Raw genomic sequence first — 12024 nt, 5'->3', positions numbered from 1 at the left:
TTGTGGTTCTATTTCTGAGTTCTTATTCTGCTGCATTGATCTATGTGTCTATCCCTTCTGGAAATTCTTTCAATTACTTTGGCTAAATAATAAAGCTGGAAATCAGGTACACTGATTCCTCTCACTCAATTTTTTTTTCTTCAAAGTTGTATTAGCTGTTCTAGTTACTTTGACATTACTTATAAATTTTAGCATAATCTTACATATCTTGCTTTAAAAATCTTTCTGGATGAGTAGGTTTTTAATAAAATATTTTAGAATATTATTTGATGAACTTGACAATTTTGAAGAGAACTGGTTAAATATTGGGTAGGATGCCCTTCAGGATTGTTCTGATTATTTTTTATAGTTAGGTAGGGGACATTGATTTTTGGGAGAAGGATCACAGAGGTTGTCATTTTCATCACTTCATATCAAAAGCACATCCTATCAACATGAATTATCACAGATTATTGTTTTATTTAAACCCATGGTTTTAGATCAGACTGATCAGTATTTTTCCCCATTGCCAGAATTTATAAGCTATTGTGATTCTGATTAATTTATTTAGCCCTAGATTTGGATTTCACATCTGAAAAATGGGGAGAAACAGTACCTACCTCATGCAGTTATTATGAAGATTAAAAAGATATTTTAGTTGTGTAAATGTTTGCTATAATATTGAATGATAATTAGGCCAAATAATTTATCCTAATATTCCTACTCATTTCAGGATTCAATATCAGATTCTGACAATGGGCCCATTTATTACAAGTATTGAACAAAGAATTCCACTTTTCTTTTTTTCCTTGTCATGCAGTTATTGGGTGAATGACAGAATAATACTGTAAAATGGCCAATAAAATTCAATCATTTTCTATTTTTAGATACTTATATTTGGACCAGAGAGTTTAAATGACATGTGGATGTGACATTATTACAGAATCCGAACTACATTGCAGGGTGTCTAACTCTGTTTCAGAAATATTTCTTTCTGCTGAATGTTTTAATTATTTTTGGTCTGTCTATATTAATCATCTCCATGGAAATCATATACTGACCTTCTCAGTCATGATGTAATTAATTTTGACTTCTGGAGAATCATTCTTACCATATTTAGGATTCATTTATCTTTTTTTGGTATAATAAAGATATCCCAGTGGGTTCTCTGTTCAGTTTTTTGCCACAGTGTCAACCAGTGTTTCACAATTTACTCACACAAAATTTGTCAGGCAGGCCTCTTTGTGTTTAACTTGAACTTAAAGTGATTAACCTGCAGGTACCTGAAAGCAGGGAGACGGGGCTCAATATGTATATACCAGGTATTGTGCATTGATAGACAAGAAGGAGCTATATGATGGCTTCCTGGGCATATACTGTTCGAAGTCATATTCACATTCAAGCCAACAGCTTCTTTTCAAAGTTAATGCACTCAAGTGGATGCCAGCAAAATAAATGGCATGAAAGCTTTCATAAATCTTATAATAGTCAATAAGATTTTTGGCAAAGTGTGCATCAACATAAAGGGTTTTTGTTTCATGTTAAAGGTGTTGTTTATAGGTTGATAAATGGCATGTGTATCAAAACCCATCTTTGTGTCACTCTTATACAAAATTAGCTTTTAGCAAAGAAGGAGATGGCATGTTGTCACCAAGTTTTAAATAAGAAACAGAATTTATGCTCATAGGCTTTTCCCCCCTTAGAAATAGAGCAGAAATCTCTCTCTACCCGTCATATTTACAAGGTGGTGCATGTGGTAGAGGTTCAATACATATATGGTGAATGAATGAATGATTGAATGAATTAATGAATTATAATTAACACTTTATCTAATGATTATGACCCAAACATGATTTTACTACCAATTTTCAAATATTAAACTTGTCAGTAGTGCAGTGAATGTCAATGTATGAGGGATATCTTCTTAGTAGAAAAGGAGTCCAGAGTTAACATTTTATAGTTAGTTCTAAAGGAGAATTGAACTCTGGATCATATGTGAATTCAGTTCCCATCTCCCATATAAGTCCTAATCTTTTTCTTTCATTTTTCTGAGTAGATCTAATCCATTATTGGCATACTGTCAGGATGTTTGGGTTTTTAACCACCTTCCTCAGTCCATGCAACCACCTCCTGACGAATTAACCCAGTTTCCAGTTCATCTCCTGAAGCTATACATGAGGACGAGAATTGCCACAATTTACAATATTTGTCAATTCTCCCATGCATCCCTTTCTTCTGGTTATATACATTAATTTTATTTTTGCTAGATTTTTATAGATGTGGTCATTTAAGTTGGTCCTGAGGTGATCCATGTTACCTTCAAGGCATATTTCAGATTCATGGCAATTAATGTGAAATTAGTCAACATAGTTGTCCTTTTTTTCAACAAAGTTCAACTGCACAAGTGCAAAACAACAGAAGCTAAAAGCTGTTTAATCCGAAACATGGATTTGAAATTCTCTGCTAGGGAGTAAATAAAATAAAGAGGGTGGGGATAAGGGGGAGAGATAAACCAAAAGACTCATATGCAAGCATATAAGCATAACCAATGGACAGTGACAGCAGGGGGGTGAAGGCATGTACAGGAGTGGGATGGGGGGCAATGGGGAGAATATGGACCCATATGGACACATGTTTAATGCCTTAATCAATCAATAAATAAATATTAAAAAAGAATCATGGAATTACTATTGGGAGGTAAATATATCAAATGCATGAAGCCAGTAAAAACGAGATAAAACCAATGGACAATGGGTCTTGGTATGGTCCAAATATAGTCCAAATATATCATAAGTAGAGAGAGTAGAATATCTGAAATGGAAATATGAAGGCATTACAATCATAGGTAATAAATAGTTCTATTATATGAAAAAGAGAATTAGTCAGTGAGGTATACTATAATGAGAAGATAATTAGAAGAGAAGTTCAAGGATCTGAGAAGTTGGTTATTACAAAGATCATCAATAAGGATATTGATATCACACAAAATATATTGACATAATAGTGTTACTCATTAACGCACCGTTATGAGGATTGAAGAGGAGTGCCCTGGGAGCAGTAAGAGAGGGGGGTGGGGATGGACCTGTTTATTGATTGGTTGGTTAATCTGGGCCCCCTGACAATCAGAGGTCAGGGTGAAGTTATGCATGCAAATATTTGATTAGGGGTTGAGTGCTCTCATACTGCCACTCAAATCTGGTCCCAAATGCCAGAAAGACGGGAGAAATTTTGTATGGAAACATCCTGTATCACGGTGTAGCCTAAGACATAAGGAAGTCTGCAAGCCAAAGTCCCCAATAGAAGAACAGACCCATCTTCCAAGACTGGGTCTACCTTAGACCACCAACAAATAACACTCAGTTATGGGCTGGAAAGAGCCCCACGGCAAGACTGGCTTTGGTGAAAATGCAGCATTGGTTTTCAGATGGCAGTAACTGAGGCCTCTGGTCAGTCACACTCTGATATTTGGAGACCTCTGAGACACATTCGCATGGCCTCTACCAATCAACTTCACCTCATAGGTTAAGGAAAAAGGCCAAACATGGTCCCCATGGTCCTTCCTTGCTTGAGGGAACATTCAGCACAAACGTTAGTCCAAACTACAGAACCATGGCTCCCAGGGACCTTGGAGCCAGTTCACATCCTTTTCTTCCTCCAACAGCTCCTCTAAAGTCTCCTCGCTGTTGGCTATCAGTTTGGCACACCTGGTGGTTTACCGGGGGTATGTACAAACTCTACTAGTGAGGCATCTGAACCCTCGATGACCTTGCTGTTTTCAGCCTGGTGTCGCTGTGTGGGACTGTTCACTCTCACAATGGGCCATGGGAATAGGAGATGTCAGCCCAATGGAGGAGCCATGTTCTGTGTTTATCTCTCCCTGCTACACTCCAAAAGCAACATTCATCCTGCTGCAGGTCAGGGTCCATCAGTCCTTGTTTTTGCCTGCTTGTCTCAGGGATCAGGGAATCAAAAGTATCCTGGCCCTATCTGGTTTGGCTCAGTGAATAGAGCATTGGCCTACAGACTGAAGGGTCCCAGGTTCGATTCTGGTCAAGGGCACATGCCAAGGTTGTGGGCTTGATCCCTGGTAGGGGGCATGCAGGAGGCAGCCAGTTAATGATTCTCTCTCATCATTGATATTTCCCTCTCCCTTTCTCTCTGAAATCAATAATATATATTTTAAAGAAAAGTATCCTGGAAGTAGATGTAATCTTTAGTTTAATGGGACCCTTGCAGTGATCACCAGGACCTCAAACCTGCAGAGCCCAAGCAGCTGGAGCTTCCCCAGGGGTAATCCTCTAACTCTTGTTTCCAGAGGCCAAATCTTAATGATAGATATTCATGCACTGGGGAAAAAGGCCTCCTAGGAAGATGAATGCTGACAAGCAACTTTTAGCCACCAGCCCAAGTTATATCTGTCCCTATATTGAATCATTTTTCATGATACTCTCTAAAGCAAAATTATTTAAAATAATTATGATTAGTAACTATAATAACTATCTCTTAAAATGATTTTCTCATCTGTTTTTCTTTTTTTTTTACCTTAAGGAAAAGCAAATCTCTTTCTATAAAGCTCATAGATTTAATGATGAAATGCTGTGCAAAGTAACATAAGCTGGCCAGTTAAAGTGATAATATATTAACAAGATAAATTCACAAAACTGAGAGTTTGTTTACTATACCCTGCCAAATAATTTTTCTAAATCACTTTCAGGATATTAATGTTTTCTTAACTACAGATGATAAATGCATTCATTTTAAATAGTCTGTTCAATGTAATAAGACCAAATTAATTCTTAATTATAAGAATTAATATGTATATTAAGATAAATAATGAATAAAAATAACTGGAAAGCAAGAAAGAAGAGTTAAACTTACAACAAGTTCTAAGTATATATCACTTGTGTTTATTTCTTTTATTTTGAGAATTCTGAAACTTATTTTATTGACCTTCAAAATTATAAATTTGACAATTTCTTATAAAAATTTTTGCAAGTTATTAAAGTAATATAAAAATAATATTTTACTCAAGTATAAGGATATACATTTGCCAAGCAATCAATGTATCACCATTAATATAGAATTAAAGCAAAGTTACTATTCTGGGTTAGTCATCAATACATGGAAATGTATCATCATATTTCTGGAGCAAAATGAATTTAAGTATGCCAATAAAATAGTGCACATAGTAGGGTGCTATTGCAAACTGATTATTAATAATCAACTAAAATATCACATCATTTCAACATCCCCTGGACTCTGGCTAGTGCTCATTATGCAAATGTCTGCATCATACCCCCAAGGGTCCCTCCTTTAAGCCCAGAAACATAGAGTTATCACCCACTGAGAGCAGATGAAGAGTACATTGGACTGGAAGGGATGGATTGGCTTTTGATGTGGGATGAAGAAGGCATATGCATAGGTGAGTTGCCTAGTGTTGGGTATCAGAACCTGAGCCCTGAGGGTACAGGGAATACATGTAAGAGTGTGGCCAAAGCTATCACAGCAAGAATAGAGTAAGGAGGTCAGCCAAAGGGAGCATGCTTCCCTGTAGGGTGCAGAGCTCAAGCAGGTGAAGAGATGGCTTTTTAAGGGCATTTAAGATGAAGTGGCAGATGGTGTCAATTTGTGTAGACTGAGGAGGCCTTCTAAAACAGGAGAACCATACAAGTCCACACCCTACACACAAGGTGTTCCTAGGGGAATCTGAAGCCTGTGACACACTGATATAACCAAAGCAGCAATGAACCTTCAGGACAATGTAAATCCCTTCTATATTAATGCAAATCTCTATTCCGAAGAGGTGAACAGGGCATGTACATTCACTAGCATATAAAACTACCCTCATAATCTGCTATCTCTCAGAAGATACCTGCCTTTCCACTAAAGATTACAAGACATTAAAATAAAAATAAAAGCTATGAGGAGACAAAGCAGTTTTCAGGACCAGACTCAGATATGACACAAATGTTGCCTCAATTATATAATAGGAAATTTAAATAACTATTATTTAATGTTAAAAGTTCTGATGAAAAAGATATACTTCATGCATTATAATTTCTACAATAAACTAGAATAAAGAATGAAATGTTAGCGACACAAATAAATCACACACACATATAAATACACATAGAAACAAGATGAATGAACTTTTAAATGATCACATATGTAAAAATAAAATATATGACAATAATAGAACAGAAGACAGGAAAGAGATATTGGGAATGATCTCTATTACAGTGTTGTTTTTTACCTTACCTCAGATAACATACTAGTTCTTAAAGATAGACTGACATTAATGAAAAATGTATATTGTAAGCCAGATATAACTGAATTTAAAAATATCTAGAATGCTAAAGCATCTGAGATTTTATCATACTTGTAAACTAAAAAGTTGACCAGCCACAGTTTCAGAGATCTGGTTGAAGGCAGAGATAAAGGACAAGTTATAACTTGCAGAATTTATAACACACAGAGTGGCTGGCTTTTTTTTTTTTTTTCACAGTAGTAGAAGCTAGGAAGTCCAAGATCAAGTCACTGGCTTATCAGGTGTCTGGAGAGAGCCCCTTTCCTCGTTCATGGACAGCCACCATTCCGTTGTGACCTCACATAATAGAAAGAAAGAGAAAGCTCTCTGGTATCTCTTCTTACAGGGACACTAATCCTATCACAATGGCTCTGCCCTCATGACCTTATTACCTCCCAAAGGCCCCATCTACAAATACCAATGTACTGGGGATGAGTGTTCAACATATGGATTTTGGAGGAGCACAAACTCTGTGTTGGGTTAAAAGTGTATTTTTATTATCCCAGATATGTGCCCACAAAGAAGGACACATATTTATCTTCCTATACTGTTTGCTACACAAACTAGACAGCTGTCTAGTGCTTTATTCATATTTTCTTTCAACAACAAAGAACAAAATGCTTAATTAGCCAAGATAAATAAAATTAAAAGTAGAAACAAACAACAAATTGAAAAATATAAAATAACTAATAATGTTGTAAATTTTAATGTGCTATCTGTAAAAAATATGCTTCCAGGATGAGGAGAGATTTAAAGTAAATGGAGGCAGAAAGGTGTAACACAAGCTATAACCAAAAAAAAAAGCTGGTGTACTACATTAATCTCTCATAAAATAGACCTTGGAACAAGCAATAGTATTAGTGAGAAAGGCAGATGTTGTATAATGAGAAAGCTAGCAATTCTCAAAGAAGACATATCACTCTGTATGCATCCAACAGATATTTGAAGCACATGAAACAAATACTGATAGAAATGAAAGAATAAATAGACAAATCCACAATTACAGTTCTAGTTTACAGTTCTATGCTCCTTTCAACAACTGATAGAGCCATTAAGCCAAAAATGTGTAAGTATGCAATGACCTGAATATGCTATCAGCCAACTTGACATCACTCCCAGTGATAGAATGAGTCAACTAACAACAGAGAACACATTCTTTTCAAGTACAGTTGAATATCTACAAGATAAAACATTTTTGGCCACAAAAATACAAATTTAGAAGAAGTTATGTTGTCAGAGCATAATAAAATTTAACTAAAAATCAGTAACAGTAAGATAACTAGAAAAACTCCAAATATATGGGAATTAAATTACACACTTTTAAATAACTCATAGATCAAAGAAGAAGTTTAAAGTCAAGTTATAAAAACATTTTGGCTGAATGAAAATGAATATAACATTTAGAGATTACATGCCTAGGTGTTTTCTCAGGAGGATAAAAGCAAGTCATGTACTAGGCAACCTTGATGCCACCATCAGTGTGTGAATGATAATAAGTATACTATGCTACATCCATACATTCAATACTATTTAGCAGGAAAAATAATGAAGTATTTATTAGGTTGAAACATGAATGAAAATAAATATGGTTAGAGAAAGAAGCCAGGCAAATAGATTCCACTCCATGAGACTATTTTTATAAAATTATAGAAAACATAATGTATTGCAATAAGATAAGAAGCAGGGCAATGATGACCTGGTGATTGGGGGTTCTATTCTAGAAATGTGGAATACTTAGAGGGTGATGGATATGTTTGTTGCTTTTATTTTGTGATGATGTTGCAGGTGTACAAACATTTCAAAACTTTTGAAACTATGAACTTCAATATATGAAGTTCATTTTATGCTAATTGTACTTCATAAAAGTGTTGAAATAAGTTATTAAATAAATAAGCAAGCCAAAAAGTCAATAAAATTCCATATTTTGCTTCACATTTAACTTATCTGAAGTCAGGATGATCTTATAGTGGCTGGCATGATATGTGGCCAGTTATTAAGTCACATTCTCTCAGCTCCAAACTTGTTCTGTATCTGTTTTATATTAAAGCTAGGACTCCTTAAACCACATCCTTGCTTTAAAGATAATGTCATTTTAGGATTTGTCAATAGGATGTCATAGGAGAACTCCATACACTCCCCTAGAATTGGGGGGCAAATGTATGCTCTCTTCTAAAGACCAATATTTTCTCTTGAAAAACATTGATGGATTCCATAGCACATGATGACTTGAGCTTACATAGTAGACTGTGTTTGTCTGACCCCAAAAATTATAATATTTGGTAGGTATAGTATCTGTTATATCATTAATAGAAATAGTATATAATCAATTTGGCTCAAGGACATCTAGCGACACAAGTCAGTTACATGACCAGGTTGTTTAAATTCCTACAGTGACTCTTGCTGCACTGTTTCTACTAAGCCCTTAACTGTAGCCTTCTGGGCCCTTCTTTACACACAGTTGATTTTGGAGGAAATAAAACAAACAGAAATATTTGGGTCTAGTTCAGAGATGGTTGATCAAAATATATAGGCATTAACCAAAACAAGGATGACTGGATCTTCACAGCATGACCCGGCAATGGCACTGAGAGAGAATGGCAAATTCAATGCAGCTTCTTCAGTTATTTCTGGACTTAGAAATGGCCATGATCTACATTGATTCTCATGAGGTTGTTAACTCTTAGGCTCTATGTTCTGTGATTGGAAAAAATTAGAGTTGAGTGATTGGTGGCTAAGAGATCTGGGGTAGTTTTATATAGATAGTTGCATCAGTATATGCAGAGAGCACAATGTTTGTATCCAATATGAATAGCACTAAAGGACATCCATCCAAGAAGAGGCTCTCAACAACCAAGATGACAAGGTGCATATTCTGTAGATATGTCAGTCTCCATTACCAGCTACTTCATGCTTACTCAAAAAGTCCATGCATAAAGTGGTCATAGGTTTGAGAAGGAAGACCATGCATGGGATCAGTAGCAAAATGTTCCCTCACCAAGGATTATCAGGCTCATGATGAGTACCTAATCTTTCAACAGCTGAGACCAACAATGAGCCCCAATATGACATCATATCTTGTGGATAGCCATTGTTGATACACTGGGCTACTTCCACCAGGAAGAGGTAGGGATTTGCCTATATTAAAATAGGCTGGTATTCTGTATATGGAATTGTTGCACTTTCCCATGATGCTCTCTGTCAGCATCTATCATCCACAAGTGTGTGGAGTGTCTTATTTACAGTCATAGTATTGCATGCAATATTTCTTCTGATAAAAAACCTTACATCAGAGAAAACAAAATGAGTTTTACTTCAGAAATGTGAGTCCCAGACCTATGAGCATCCTTGTCAAAGTTTCTAAAGCTTAACAATTCCAACTTTCCTCATTGATTCTTGGATATTTTTGCATATATATATATATATATATATATATATATATATATCAATAATAATTTAAAGTATACTTACTTAATAACTTTATGACATACTAAATTCTCTCTATTCAAGTAACTGCTGTGGTTTCTGTCTTTTCCCAGGACCCTGATTGAAATTCTATTTTAATTAGTATTTTATTATTGTTCTTGTTTTGCACACAAAATTACATATCTTTAATTAATGGTAATTTAAGTTTTTTAATATATTTTATTGATTTTTTTACAGAGAGGAAAGGAGAGGGATAGAGAGTTAGAAACATCAATGAGAGAGAAACATTAATCAGCTGCTTCCTGCACACCTCCTACTGGGGATGTGCCCACAACCAAGGTACATGCCCTTGACCAGAATCGAACCTGGGACCTTTCAGTCCGCAGGCCAACGCTTTATCCACTGAGTCAAACCAGTTAGGAAGGTAACTTAAGTTTTATGAAATAGAGTACTTAGCATTGTAATATCAATTCTGTTTTGCACAGTCAATGGCTGACAGAAAGACTAAGTATTTTAGAATAATATTGGAACAATTTTTTTAATAATTATTTTGGCAGGGATGTGATTATATAGTTATTTAAATAGAAAATCATGAAAGGGGAAGGGAATACATATGAATTTCAAAATGAGAAATTGTTTCATTTTTTTCAGTGTGTGGCTTTTTGAATATTCTTTTACAAAAGCTAAAAATATAACACATAACACACATTTTTCAACTGAAATTGGCCAAAAATAAAATGGAAAACACTTAAAGTTATATAAATTATCAATTAACTTATTTTTATTTTTTACATTTAAGAATCAAACCTCATAATTTTATTAGCAATTATATTTCTGTTTAGTATAATTGCTTCAACAATAAGGAAAATACTGAGGTAGTGGTTAAGGTATATCCATTGAAGAGTCTTATTTTATAAAAATGAGATCATGGTAGATAACTGTTCTCTGTGATATTTATTCAGTATTCATTTTTATTTCAGTATTAAATTAATTATTAGAGAATGCACACATCTACAAGTAGGCACATAGTCCATCTCTGTCAACTATATATAAATTTTACCTGGTAGAATAAATGTACTCTCATAGTACAAGCAAAACTCTGCTTTCCTTAATGGAACATAACATTGAAAATGACCACACCTTAGGAAAAGTGGACCATTGTTAATATTATTATGCATTTTTAAGTTACAAATTTACTTTGAATTACCTCTTAATAGATTATTCATCAAAAATTAAAATATCAGTCATCCTACCTAATAAAATAGTAATATGCAAATTGACTGCACCTTCGCTACGCCCAAGCCAAAGCCACGCCCACCAGCCAATCAGGGCGAGTATGCAAATTACCCAACAAAGATGGCGGTTAATTTGCATTCGCTGAGGGAGGGAGGAGTGAAGACTGAAGACAACTTAGAAGGAAGAGGGAGGAAAAGCAGAAAGCAAGGTGGCTGCCAGAGGGAAAGCCCGGGTGGGGCGGGGCGGAGCGCCGCTTGCAGGATTCTTCCTGCAAATGGGCTACTAGTAAATTTCATAAAGTAAATGACTATTCTCAGAGTGACAGACTCTGATACAAATAATTTAAAAGTATATGTATGTTCTACTTTTTTAAAAGTATATTTATATTTCAACATTATGTCTTGCCTTGGCCTTGTCTTGCCAAACAATTCAAACACTGTAATCAGAAGTATGGTATCACACCAATTATGCCTGAACAGTGATTACAGAAACTGACACAAAATAATTGATTTGTAGATACCTATGTGTCTCTAATGGAGCTTGTTAATGGAACCGAATTCTGTTCAGGAATGTTGTTTGATGTCACACGACTTTATATTATGCTAAATTATTGTCAAACATAAAACAGGAAACAGCTTCTATTGGGTCCTAAATTAATCAAAACTATGTTGCAAACTTTTTGATTTGTGATTCAATACAAATTGGAGAAAATAAAATTGAGAGTAACACAATGTAATGTATGGGCATCTGTATAAGTTGGCAAGTATGTTGATGGATTGCAATATACAGGAAATTAAAATATGCAAATCTGAAAACATCTTCATCTTACAAAGCACTTCAAATATTTGAAAATAAAATTGAATAGCTTGTTTTGTTCATGTTCTTTTATGAAGATTTTCTCAAATCTAATGTATGTAATAGAACATAGTTGATACATCTCTTTGCATATTCCCTATCGATATTTGTTTTATCTTTATACTTAACAAAAGTGATATTTATACATATGAGACAATGTGAAATGTAAAGAATATACCTAAATCTTGTCCTAGCCAGTTTGGCTCAGTAGATAGAGCATCAGC

This window comes from Eptesicus fuscus, chromosome 12 (genome assembly GCF_027574615.1).
Source record: "Eptesicus fuscus isolate TK198812 chromosome 12, DD_ASM_mEF_20220401, whole genome shotgun sequence".
Lineage (NCBI taxonomy): Eukaryota > Metazoa > Chordata > Mammalia > Chiroptera > Vespertilionidae > Eptesicus > Eptesicus fuscus.
The sequence above is the reverse complement of the archived record's forward strand: the minus strand, read 5'-3'. Positions refer to the sequence as shown.